Source organism: Enhydra lutris, unplaced genomic scaffold, assembly GCF_002288905.1.
Source record: "Enhydra lutris kenyoni isolate GAN:26980312 unplaced genomic scaffold, ASM228890v2 scaffoldscaffold39, whole genome shotgun sequence".
In the NCBI taxonomy this organism is placed as follows: Eukaryota; Metazoa; Chordata; class Mammalia; order Carnivora; family Mustelidae; genus Enhydra; species Enhydra lutris.
The window spans coordinates 12,319,619-12,330,324 of NW_019154123.1; positions in this window are offsets into that span (position 1 = coordinate 12,319,619).

Below are 10,706 nucleotides of genomic sequence, written 5' to 3' on the forward strand. Positions count from 1 at the left end.
GGGGGAAGCAGGCTCTCTGCTGAGCAGATAGCCTGATGCAGGGCTGGATACCGGGACCCTGAGATCATGACCTGAGCTGAAGGCAGAGGCTTAACCCACTGAGCCACCCAGGTGCCCTGAAACCTGCTTGATATTTTAAACATGTTTGCAAGTTGAGGATTACCTCAAAATTCTCAACACAAAACCAAGTCTTTGGGATTGAAAAAGAAATTTCATATAGCAGCTTTTTTTGGTAAAATGTTGCAAATTATGACAAAAATTAAGTGATGTCAAAAAGGTTGGTCAGCCCTGTAAGAAATACATTGTGTGCTTTTTCCCTCTTAAGAACATGTAACCTTTGTGTGGTTTAAAATAACTAATACTGATTACTCTATTTTAACTGCAAGGTATTTGTTGACTTTCAAAAATAAATACTGCACAGCAGTTCCTTGTATTCGTAAAGGTCTCTATCCACTTTCCTAAAATTCTCTTGGTTGTCTTTAAAGGTAAACTCATAGAAACGGGCCGCCACATTGCTTAATCGTCTTGCCTGCTTTCATGACTGTTGTTTGAGGGTAATAAGGAGCAGCAGTGATAAGGCAGCGTGCCACTCTGCTTTTGCAAAGATGGCAATAGAGAGGGTGGGGGACAATAAGGGGGAGGAAAGCGGCAGTATTTTCCATTGACCAAGTCTTGCAAATAGGCCCAGCTGTTGAGTAGGATCATTTGGAATCCCTGAAACACTTCCAGATGAGGATTGCTCCTGTACATACATTGATAACTGTATAATCTAGCTCTTCCCGACATTACATGTAATATGTCTCTCTGTGTGTAACTGAATCTTCTTGAGCAATTCCTCACCACCCATCATCAAAGACTCTGAGTTTTCCATCTGTAGACAGTACATTTGGTAGTAGAAAACAATAAACATAAGAAGTTTAAACTATAAACATGCGTTTTTGAATGCTCATGCAAAATATTCAATCTGTAGCAAAGAAATGATAGGTAATTCTGCTTTGCATTTAGAGTTAAAAACATCTGTCTAATATGGCTGTAGCTGTGGGCCAATCCCAAGGAAATGCAAAAAATTGTCTCTTGATACAGAAGTTGAAACTAGCACTGTACAATTAAGCTCTACGGTAGCTATATTTCATGTTTTAAACTGGTCTGAAACTGAAACTTTCCCACTTAGTCTCTAGTTCATTTCCCCAAGGCACATGGAGGCTTTGTATCTTATGTGTACCTCCATTAAGGCTGCATGCCAGGAATATGCCTTTTCCCACATAAAATTCCCAGATACCAGTTCAGTAGGTCTTTAACAATAGAACAAATGCTTGCATAGCTGGGATATTGGGGTCATGAAAGCTCCTTATAAATTTGAAGCAATAATAACATTTCACGCAGTTCAGAAAGTTGGAGGTTTTATAATCCTTAATCAGTACTTTTTTACAGAAAACAGATCTAGCAAAAGTACATGAAGGTTCTAATCTCATCTATTGTCTTTCCCCAGAATAAAATGAATAGAAACATACTCTGTTCTGGCTCAATCTTGGGTGGAACTATTTATTGTAGAAGAAAGGCAGGTCAAGTCAACTGATCTTTACTGGTATAGCCAGATCAACTGTTTACAGTTGGGCTGGTCCCCTCTGCCCTTGCACACTTGTTAAAAATGTTTAATATTATCAATTTACCACCATCCCCCCCCCCAGAATAAATGGCTAGACTAGTAGGAATGGAGAGAAATCATTTAAAATACAGAGGCCATTTTCTCTTTGTTTTTTCCTAAGCTTATTCCCTACCTAGTGTTTAGTTGCTTCACTGTGTAAAATCTGAACACTGCTTAAGTAATACACCTGCTAAATGAGAAAAGTTTTAACTGCATTTTTTTCTTCTGAACATAGTTTGGTTACTGTTCATCGTCTTGGTTTTGGTGGTATGTCAGTCTTTGACAAAACAAAAACCTATACTCTTCGCTTTGCAAAATTATACCTATAATTAGATCAACTTTATGTTTGATGGGGTAAGTTTCCTCAATGATACCAATCAGGAAAGTCAGAGAACATCAGAACCATCATTTGGGATGCTTTTCAGAGATTAGATTCCTGGGTCTTAATCTCAGATGCTTTTATTCTGTAGGCCTGGGCTCAGAAATCTGTATTTTTACCATGTCCCTCGGGGATTCTGATCTCTGCAATACTTTGAGGAATACTGCCCCAGATGAAGATCTCTCAGTATGTCATCTCAGGCTACCTCTAACTTTGAGATAGATAGATTTGGAGATCAACTCTGTTAGGTCCATTTTGACTCGTTCACAAATTATTTTGTTGGCATAATTCATCTTTTCCTGCCAAGCCAACAGGTTCAGGAGTGTCTATTGTCCACACACAAGGGAGACTCACAAAAGGCTGAAAAGTGGATCGAATGAGGTCTGAAAGTCAAGATATGTAGCCAAAAATAAATGTTAAGACAGAAGAGGGAGTGACTGCAGAAGAAAAACTGGATTCTGAGGCCAAGTGTTGGTATGCCAAGGGTATGGAACTAGGCTCAGTTGGGAAGGGGCAGAGTGCACATTAAGGAGGCAGAGATAATATACTTGCTTCCTGGAGAGAGGAGATCTACCTTTGGCCCACTTGGAAAATTTCAGTATACTACCCATGGATTTTAGAGGAGCATGGCCTGTTCATTGCTTATTTTCCGACCTTGGAATTAGTATCTCTCATCCTTAACAAGAATATTAATAACGAATATTGTTTTCTGTTTTGTTTTTTAGATGCTAGAAGCATTCATACTTTTTTCCTCAATTATTTTTTATTCCCATTATTAAAAACTTAGTCAAATTCAATCAACATAGTGTATTATTAGTTTCAGAGGTAGAATTCAGTGATTCATCAGTCTTTTATAACACCCAGTGCTCATTACATCACATGCGCTTCTTAATGTCCATCACCCAGTTACCCCATCCCCACAACCACCTCCCCTCCAGTAACCCTGTTTGTTTCCTATGATTAAGAGTCTCTTGGGGCGCCTGGGTGGCTCAGTGGGTTGAGCCGCTGCCTTCGGCTCAGGTCATGATCTCAGGGTCCTGGGATCGAGCCCCGCATCGGGCTCTCTGCTCAGCAGGGAGCCTGCTTCCTCCTCTCTCTCTGCCTGCCTCTCTGCCTGCTTGTGATCTCTCTCTGTCAAATAAATAAATAAAATCTTTAAAAAAAAAAAAAAGTCTCTTATGGTTTGTCTTGATTTATTTTTCCCTCCCTTCCCCTATGCTCCTCTATTTTGTTTCTTAAGTTCCACATATGAGTGAAATCATGTAATTTTCTTTCTCTGATTGCCTTATCTTGCTTGGTATAATACCCACTAGTTCCATAAATGTCATTGGAAATGGCAAGATTTCATTTTTTGATGGCCAAGTAATATTTCATTATATATATATGTATATATATATATACACATATATATATACATATATATGTATATACATCTTCTCTTTCCATTCATCTGTCAATGGTCATCTGGGCTCTTTTCATAGTTTGGCTATTGTGGACACTGCTGCTATAAACATTGGGGTGCACATGCCCCTTCAGATCACTACATTTGTATCTTTGGATACAATAAAATACCCAATAGTGCCATTGCTGGGTTGTAGAGTAGCTCTATTTTCAATCTTCTGAGGAAACTTTGTATTGTTTTTCAAAGTGATTGCACCAGCTTGGATTCCCATCAACAGTGTAAGAGATTTCCCCTTTCTCCACATCCTCACCAACATCTGTCATTTCCGGACTTGTTAATTTTAACTATTAACCTCACTGTTGTGAGGTGGTATCTCATAGTGGTTTTGATTTATATTTCCCTGATGCTGAATGATGTTGAGCATTTTTTCATGTGTCCATTGACCATTTAGATGTCTTTGGAGAAATGTCTGTTCATATCTTCTGCCTATTTCTTGATTGGGTTGTTTGTTCCTTGGGTGTGGAGTTTGTAAGTTCTTCATAGATTTTGGATACTGCCCTTTATCTGATACATCATGTGCAAATATCTTCTCCCATTCTGTCAGTTGTCTTTTGGTTTTGTCAACTCTTTCCTTTGCTGTGCAAAAGGTTTTCATCTTAATGATAACCCAATGGTTCATTTTTACCTTTGTTTCCCTTGCCTTTGAGACAATGTCTAGCAAGAAGTTTCTGCAGCCGAGGTCGGAGAGGTTGCCGCCTGTGTTCTCTTCTAGGACTTTGATGGATTCCTGTCTCACATTTAGGTCTTTCATCCATTTTGAGTTTATTTTTGTATATAGTGTAAGGAAATGGTCCAGTTTCATTCTTCTGTATGTGGCCATCCCAATTTTCCCAACCCCATTTGTTGAAGAGACTGTCTTTTTTCCACTGGACGTTCTTTCCTGCTTTGTTGAAGATTAGTTGACTATAGAGTTGAGGGTCCATTTCTGGGTTCTCTATTCTGTTCTATTGATCTGTGTGTCTGTTTTTGTGCCAGTACCATACTGTTTTGATGATTACAGCTTTGTAATAGAGCTTGAAGTCCGGAATTGTGATGTCCCAGGTTGGGTTTTCTTTTTCAACATTCCTTTGGCTTTTCTGGTTCCATACAAATTTTAGGATTTTTTTGTTTCAGCTCTGTGAAAAAAGTTGATGGTATTTTGATAGGGATGGCATTGAATGTATAGATTGTTCTAGGTAGCATAGACATTTTAACAATATTTGTTATTCCAATCCATGAGCATGGAACATTTTTCTTTGTGTCTTTCACAATTTCTTTCATGAGTGTTCTATAGTTTTCTGAGTATGGATTCTTTCCCCCCCCCCTTTTTTTAATTTTATTTATTTATTTATATGATAGAGACCACAAGTAGACAGAGAGGCAGACAGAGAGAGAGAGGAAGGGAAGCAGGCTCCCTGCTGAGCCGAGAGCCTGATGCGGGGCTCCATCCCAGGACTCTGGGCTCCATCCCAGGACCCTGGGATCATGACCTGAGCTGAAGGCAGAGGCTTTAACCCACTGAGCCACCCAGGCAATCCTTTGACCCCTTAGTTGGGTTTATCCCTAGGTGTATCTTATGGTTTAGGGTGCAATTATAAATGGAATCAACTCCTTAATTTCGCTTTCTTCTCATTGTTAGCAGAAATGCAACTGGTTTCTGTGCTTTGATTTTATTTCCTGTCACATTGCTGAATTCCTGAATGAGCTTTAGCAATTTGGGGGTGGAGTCTTTTGGGTTTTCCACATAGAGTATCATGTCACCTGCAAAGAGTGAGAGTTTGACTTCTTTGTCGATTCTGATGCCTTTTAATTTCTTTTTGTTGTCTGATTGCTGAGGCTAGTACTATGTTGAACAATAGTGTTAAGAGTGGACATCCCTGTTGTATGCCTGACCTTAGGGGAAAAACTTTTCAGTTTTTCCTCACTAAGAATGATATTCACTGTGGGCTTTTTATATGTGACTTTTATGATATTGAGGTATGTTCCCTCTATCCCTACACTGTGAAGAGTTTTGATCAAGAAAGGATGCTGTACCTTCTTAAGTACAATGATTTTTCTGCATCTGTTGAGAGGATCATTCAGTTCTCATCCTTTTATTAATGTAGTGTATCACATTGATTGATTTGTAGATGTTGAACCACCCTTGCAGCCCAGGAATAAATCTCACTTGGTTGTGGTGAATAATCCTTTTAATGTACTTTTGGATACTATTGCCTAAAATCTTGGTGAGAATTTTCACATCCATGTTCTTCAGGGATATTGGTCTGTAATTCTCCTTTTTGGTGGGGTCTTTGTCTGGTTTTAGGATTAAGGTAATGCTGGCCTTATAAAATGAGTTCAGAAGTTTTCATCCCATTTCTATTTTTTGGAACAGTTTCAGAAGACTAGTATTAATTCTTTTTTCAATGTTTGGTAGAATTCCCCTGGGAAGCCATCTGGCCCTGGGCTCTTGTTTGTTGGGAGATTTTTGACTACTACGTTAATTTCCTTGCTAGTTATGGGTCTGTTCAGGTTTTCAATTTCTTCCTGGTTCTATTTTGGTAGTTTATAAATTTCTAGGAATGCATCTATTTCTTCCAGATTGCCTAATTTGTTGGCATATAGTTCCTCATAATAAGTTCTTGTGATAGTTTGTATTTCTTTGGTATTGGTTGTGATCTCTCCTTTTTCATTCATGATTTTGTTTATTTGGGTCCTTTCTCTTTTCTTTTTGATAAGTCTGGCCAAGGGTTTATCGATCTTACTAATTCTTTCAAAGAACCAGCTCCTAGTTTCGTTGATCTGTTCTACTGTTCATTTGATTTCTACTTCATTGATTTCTGCTCTAATCTTTATTATTTCTGTTCTTCTGGGTTTAGGCTATATTTGCTATTCTTTCTCCAGGTCCCTTAAGTGTAAGGTTAGGTTGTGTATTTGAGACCTTTCTTGTTTCTTGAGAAAGGCTTGTATTACTATATACTTCCCTTTTAGGACTGCTTTTTCTGCATCCCAAAGGTTTTGAACAGTTGTGTTGTCATGTTTGTTTCCATGATTTTTTAAAAATTCTTCTTTAATTTCCTGGTTGACCCATTCATTCTTTAGTAGCAACCTCCATGTATTTGAGTTCTTTCCAAATTTCCTCTTGTGACTGAATTCAAGTTTCAAAGCATTGTGGTCTGAAAATATGCAGGGAATGATCCCAATCTTCTGGTACAGGTTGAAGCCTGATTTGTGATCCAGTGTGTGATCTATTCTGGAGAATGTTCCATGTGCACTCGAGAAGAATGTATATTCTGTTGCTTTAGGATGGACTGCTCTGAATATGTCTGTGAAGTTCATCTGGTCCAGTGTGTCATTCAAAGCACTGTTTTCTTTGTTGATCTTCTGCCTAGATGATCTGTCCATTGCTAGGACATTGCTAGTAGGATGTTAAAGTCCCCTACACTTATTGTGTTATTATCAATGTGTTTCTTTAATTTTGTTATTAATTGGTTTATATAATTGGCTGCTCCCATGTTAGGGGCATAAATGTTTACAATTGTTAGATCTTATTGTTGGATAGACCCTTTAATTATGATATAGTGTCCTTCCTCATCTCTTATTACAGCCTTTTCTTTAAAATTTAATTTGTCTGATAAAAGGTTTGCCCCACCTCAGCTTTCTTTTGATATCCATTAGCATGATAAATGGTTCTCCACTCCCTCCCTATCATTTTCAATCTGGAGGTGTCTTTGGATCTAAAATGAGTCTCTTGTAGACTGCATATCAATGGGTCTTGCTTTTTTTTTTTTTTAAGATTTTATTTATTTATTTGACAGAGTTCATAAGTAGTCAGAGAGGCAGGCAGAGAGATAGGGGGAAACAAGCTCCCTGCTGAACAGAGACCCCCCACCCCCCCCATGTGGGGCTTGATCCCAGGACCCTGAAATCATGACCTGAGCTGAAGGCAGAGGCTTAACCCACTGAGCCACCCAGGCGCCCCTGGGTCTTGCTTTTCTATCCAATCTGATAACCTGTGTCTTTTGATGGGGGCATTTAGTCCATTTACATTCAGAATTCACTATTGAAAGATATAAATTTAGTACAATTGTATTATCTGTAAAGTCACCAGTCCTGTATATTGTCTCTGTTCCTTTCTGGTCTGTGTTACTTTTGGGCTCTCTCTTCACTTAAAGGATCCCCTTTAATATTTCTTGCAGGACTGGTTTGGTGATCACAAATTCTTTTAGTTTTTGTTTGTCTTGGAAGCTCTTTATCTCTCCTATTCTAAATGACAGGCTTGCTGGATAAAATGTTCTTGGCTGCATATTTTTCTCTCATTTGGCACCCTGAATATATCATGCCAGTCCTTTCTGGCCTGCCAGGTTTCTATGCATAGGTCTCTTGCCAGTTTAATGTTTCTACCCTTATAGGTTAAGTATTTCTTATCCCAAGCTGCTTTCAGGATTTTCTCTGAAATTTGCAAGCTTCATTGTTATATATTGAGGTGTTGACTTATTTTTATTGATATTGAGGGGGTTCTCTATGCCTCCTGGACTAGATAGAATGTCCATTCCCTTCCCCAGATAAGGAAAGTTCTCAGCTATAATTTGCTCAAATATACCTTCTTTCTCTCTCTCTCCCCCCCCCCTTCTGGGACCCCAATTATTCTAATATTGCTTCACTTTATGTTATCACTTATCTCCTGAATTCTCCCCTTGTGATCCATTGATTGTTTGTTTCTCTTTTTCTCAGCTTCCTATTCTCCATCATTTGATCTTCTATATCATTAATTCTTTCTTCTGCCTCATTTTCTTAGCAGTTAGAGCCTCCATTTTTTATTGCGTCTTATTAATAGCCTTTTTTATTTTGACCTGATTAGAGTTTAGTTATTTCTCCAGAAAGGGATTCTCTAGTCTGTCCTATGCTTTTTTTCAAGCCCAGTTGATATCATTATAATTGTTATTCTGAACTCTAGTTCCAACATCTTACTTATATCCATACTGAGTGGGTCCTAGCAGTCAGTAGTGCCTCTTGTTCCCTTTATTTTTTTAAAGATTTTATTTATTTATTTGACAGACAGAGATCACAAGTAGGCAGAGAGGCAGGCAGAGAGAGAGAGAGGAGGAAACAGGCTCCCTGATGAGCCGAGAGCCCAATGCGGGGCTCAATCCCAGGACCCTGGGATCATGACCTAAGCTGAAGGCAGAGGCTTTAACCCACTGAGCCACCCAGGTGCCCCACTTGTTCCCTTTTTTAATTGAGTTTTTCCATCTTGTCATTCTATCCAGAGAAGAATAGATGAACGAGAGAACAAAATACTAAAATAGCAACAATGACCCCAGAGAAATAAATACTAAACAAATCATAAGAAACCAAAACCAAAGAAAAGAAAAGGGAGAGAATATAATCATACAGATGAACAGAACTGAGCAATACACTATCCTGGGTGTATTTTGGTCTGTTTGTTAGAAGAAAAAGGATCCCAAAATTGTAAAGAAAGAAAAACTTCTATATATACAAAAATGAAATTAAATACAATGAAAGAATAGAATATAGGTGTAAAAATTAAAATTAAGAAAGACTTTTTTAAAAGATTTTATTTATTTATTTGAGAGAGAGCATGAGAGGGGAGAGGTCAGAGGGAGAAGCAGATTCCCTGCTGAGCAGGGAGCCCGATGCAGGACTTGATCCCAGGACTCCAAGATCATGACCTGAGCCGAAGGCAGTCTCTCAACCAACTGAGCCACCCAGGTGCCCCCAAAATTAATAAAGACTTTTAAAAAAGAGTTGATAAAATAAGAAATTAGTTGAAAAGCAAAAATAAAAGAAAAAAATTAAAATTGAAAGACTAATGAATCATGAGAAAAAAACACAATTCTATATACTATTTTCCCTTAGCACTGGAATTTTGCAGTTCTCATTGATTGGTAAACTTGGTCTTGGCTGGATGTTCTTGCTCATCATCTAGGGGAGGGGCCTGTTGAATTAATTCTCAAAAGTCTGCCCAAGGTGGAACTGCACCGGCCCTTGCCAGGGGCCGGGCTGAGTAATCTGCTTTGGTTTGCTCTCTGTGGCTTTTGTTCCCTCAAGGCTTTCCAAGCAGCTGTGGAGGATGAGAATGAAAATGGCAGCCTCTCCCTCTCCAGCTCCCAAGCTGATAGTTCACACCCGCCCCACTCATCCAACCCTTACGGAAAAGCAGTCAGTCACTCCTCTCTCCCTGGTCTACATCTGCACTCTGCTCATCTGGCCTATGACCCAACATTTCTATCTCAGACACGTGACCCCGCTTTCAGTCTCCAAACCCTGGAGACTCCTGTAGTGTGCTCCTGTGCTGCTCCTCCTAGGGGTAGGAATGGAGGTCTTGCCATGATTCTGCTACTTCCTGGGCCCCTGCTCAGAGAGTGGTTGCCCAACAGTGCCACGGTTCATGGTTTATAGCAACCCTGACCTGAGAGGCCACTCTGGGGCTCACTGATTGCTGCTGTCTTCCCCGTTCTGATGCCTGGGAGCTCTGCCACACTCAGGCACCCCCGGTCTTTCTGTGACTCCAGGGATCCAGAAACCACACTGCTCCAGTGAGGGTTCCACCCCCGTTCACCACTTGAGTGCCTTTCAGGCCAGGACATCCCTCACTGGATCCAACTTCTAAAAGTTCCAATTTTGTGCTCCACTGCTCTCTCACTTGCTGGGAGCTGACTGATGGAGACTCCCTCCCACTATGGTCTATCTTCCTGTAGATCGCCTAGGATTCACTTCTCCGCACCTCCTACCTTGCAGAAAGTGGTCACTTTTCTCTTGTAGAGTTACAGCTATTCTTTTCTTAACATCTCAGTTGAGTTCGCAGGTGTTCAGAATGATTTGATAGCTATCTAGCTGAATTCCAGGGAGCAGGTAAAACTAGGGTCCCTTACTCCTCCACCATCTTCCTCCTGCCACAAATAAATATTATTAATGAAATGTTTAAAAAAAATCAAGTTCCAGAGACAATCTAGGGCATATTAAGATTCATATGTATGTGTGTGTGTTTAAAAAAATTTCACCTGATTTGGAACTCCTGGGTGGCTCATGGGTTAAACATCAGCCTTCAGCTCAAGTCATGATCCCGGAGTTCTGGGATCAAGCCCTGCAGCAGGCTTCCTGCTCGATGGAGAGTTGCCTCTCCCTCTCCATCTGCTTCTCCACTCCCATCCCCATTCATGCTTTTCTCACTCTCTCTCAAATAAGTAAATCTTTTTCAAAATTACATGTAATTCATATAAAAGTATAAAATAAATATA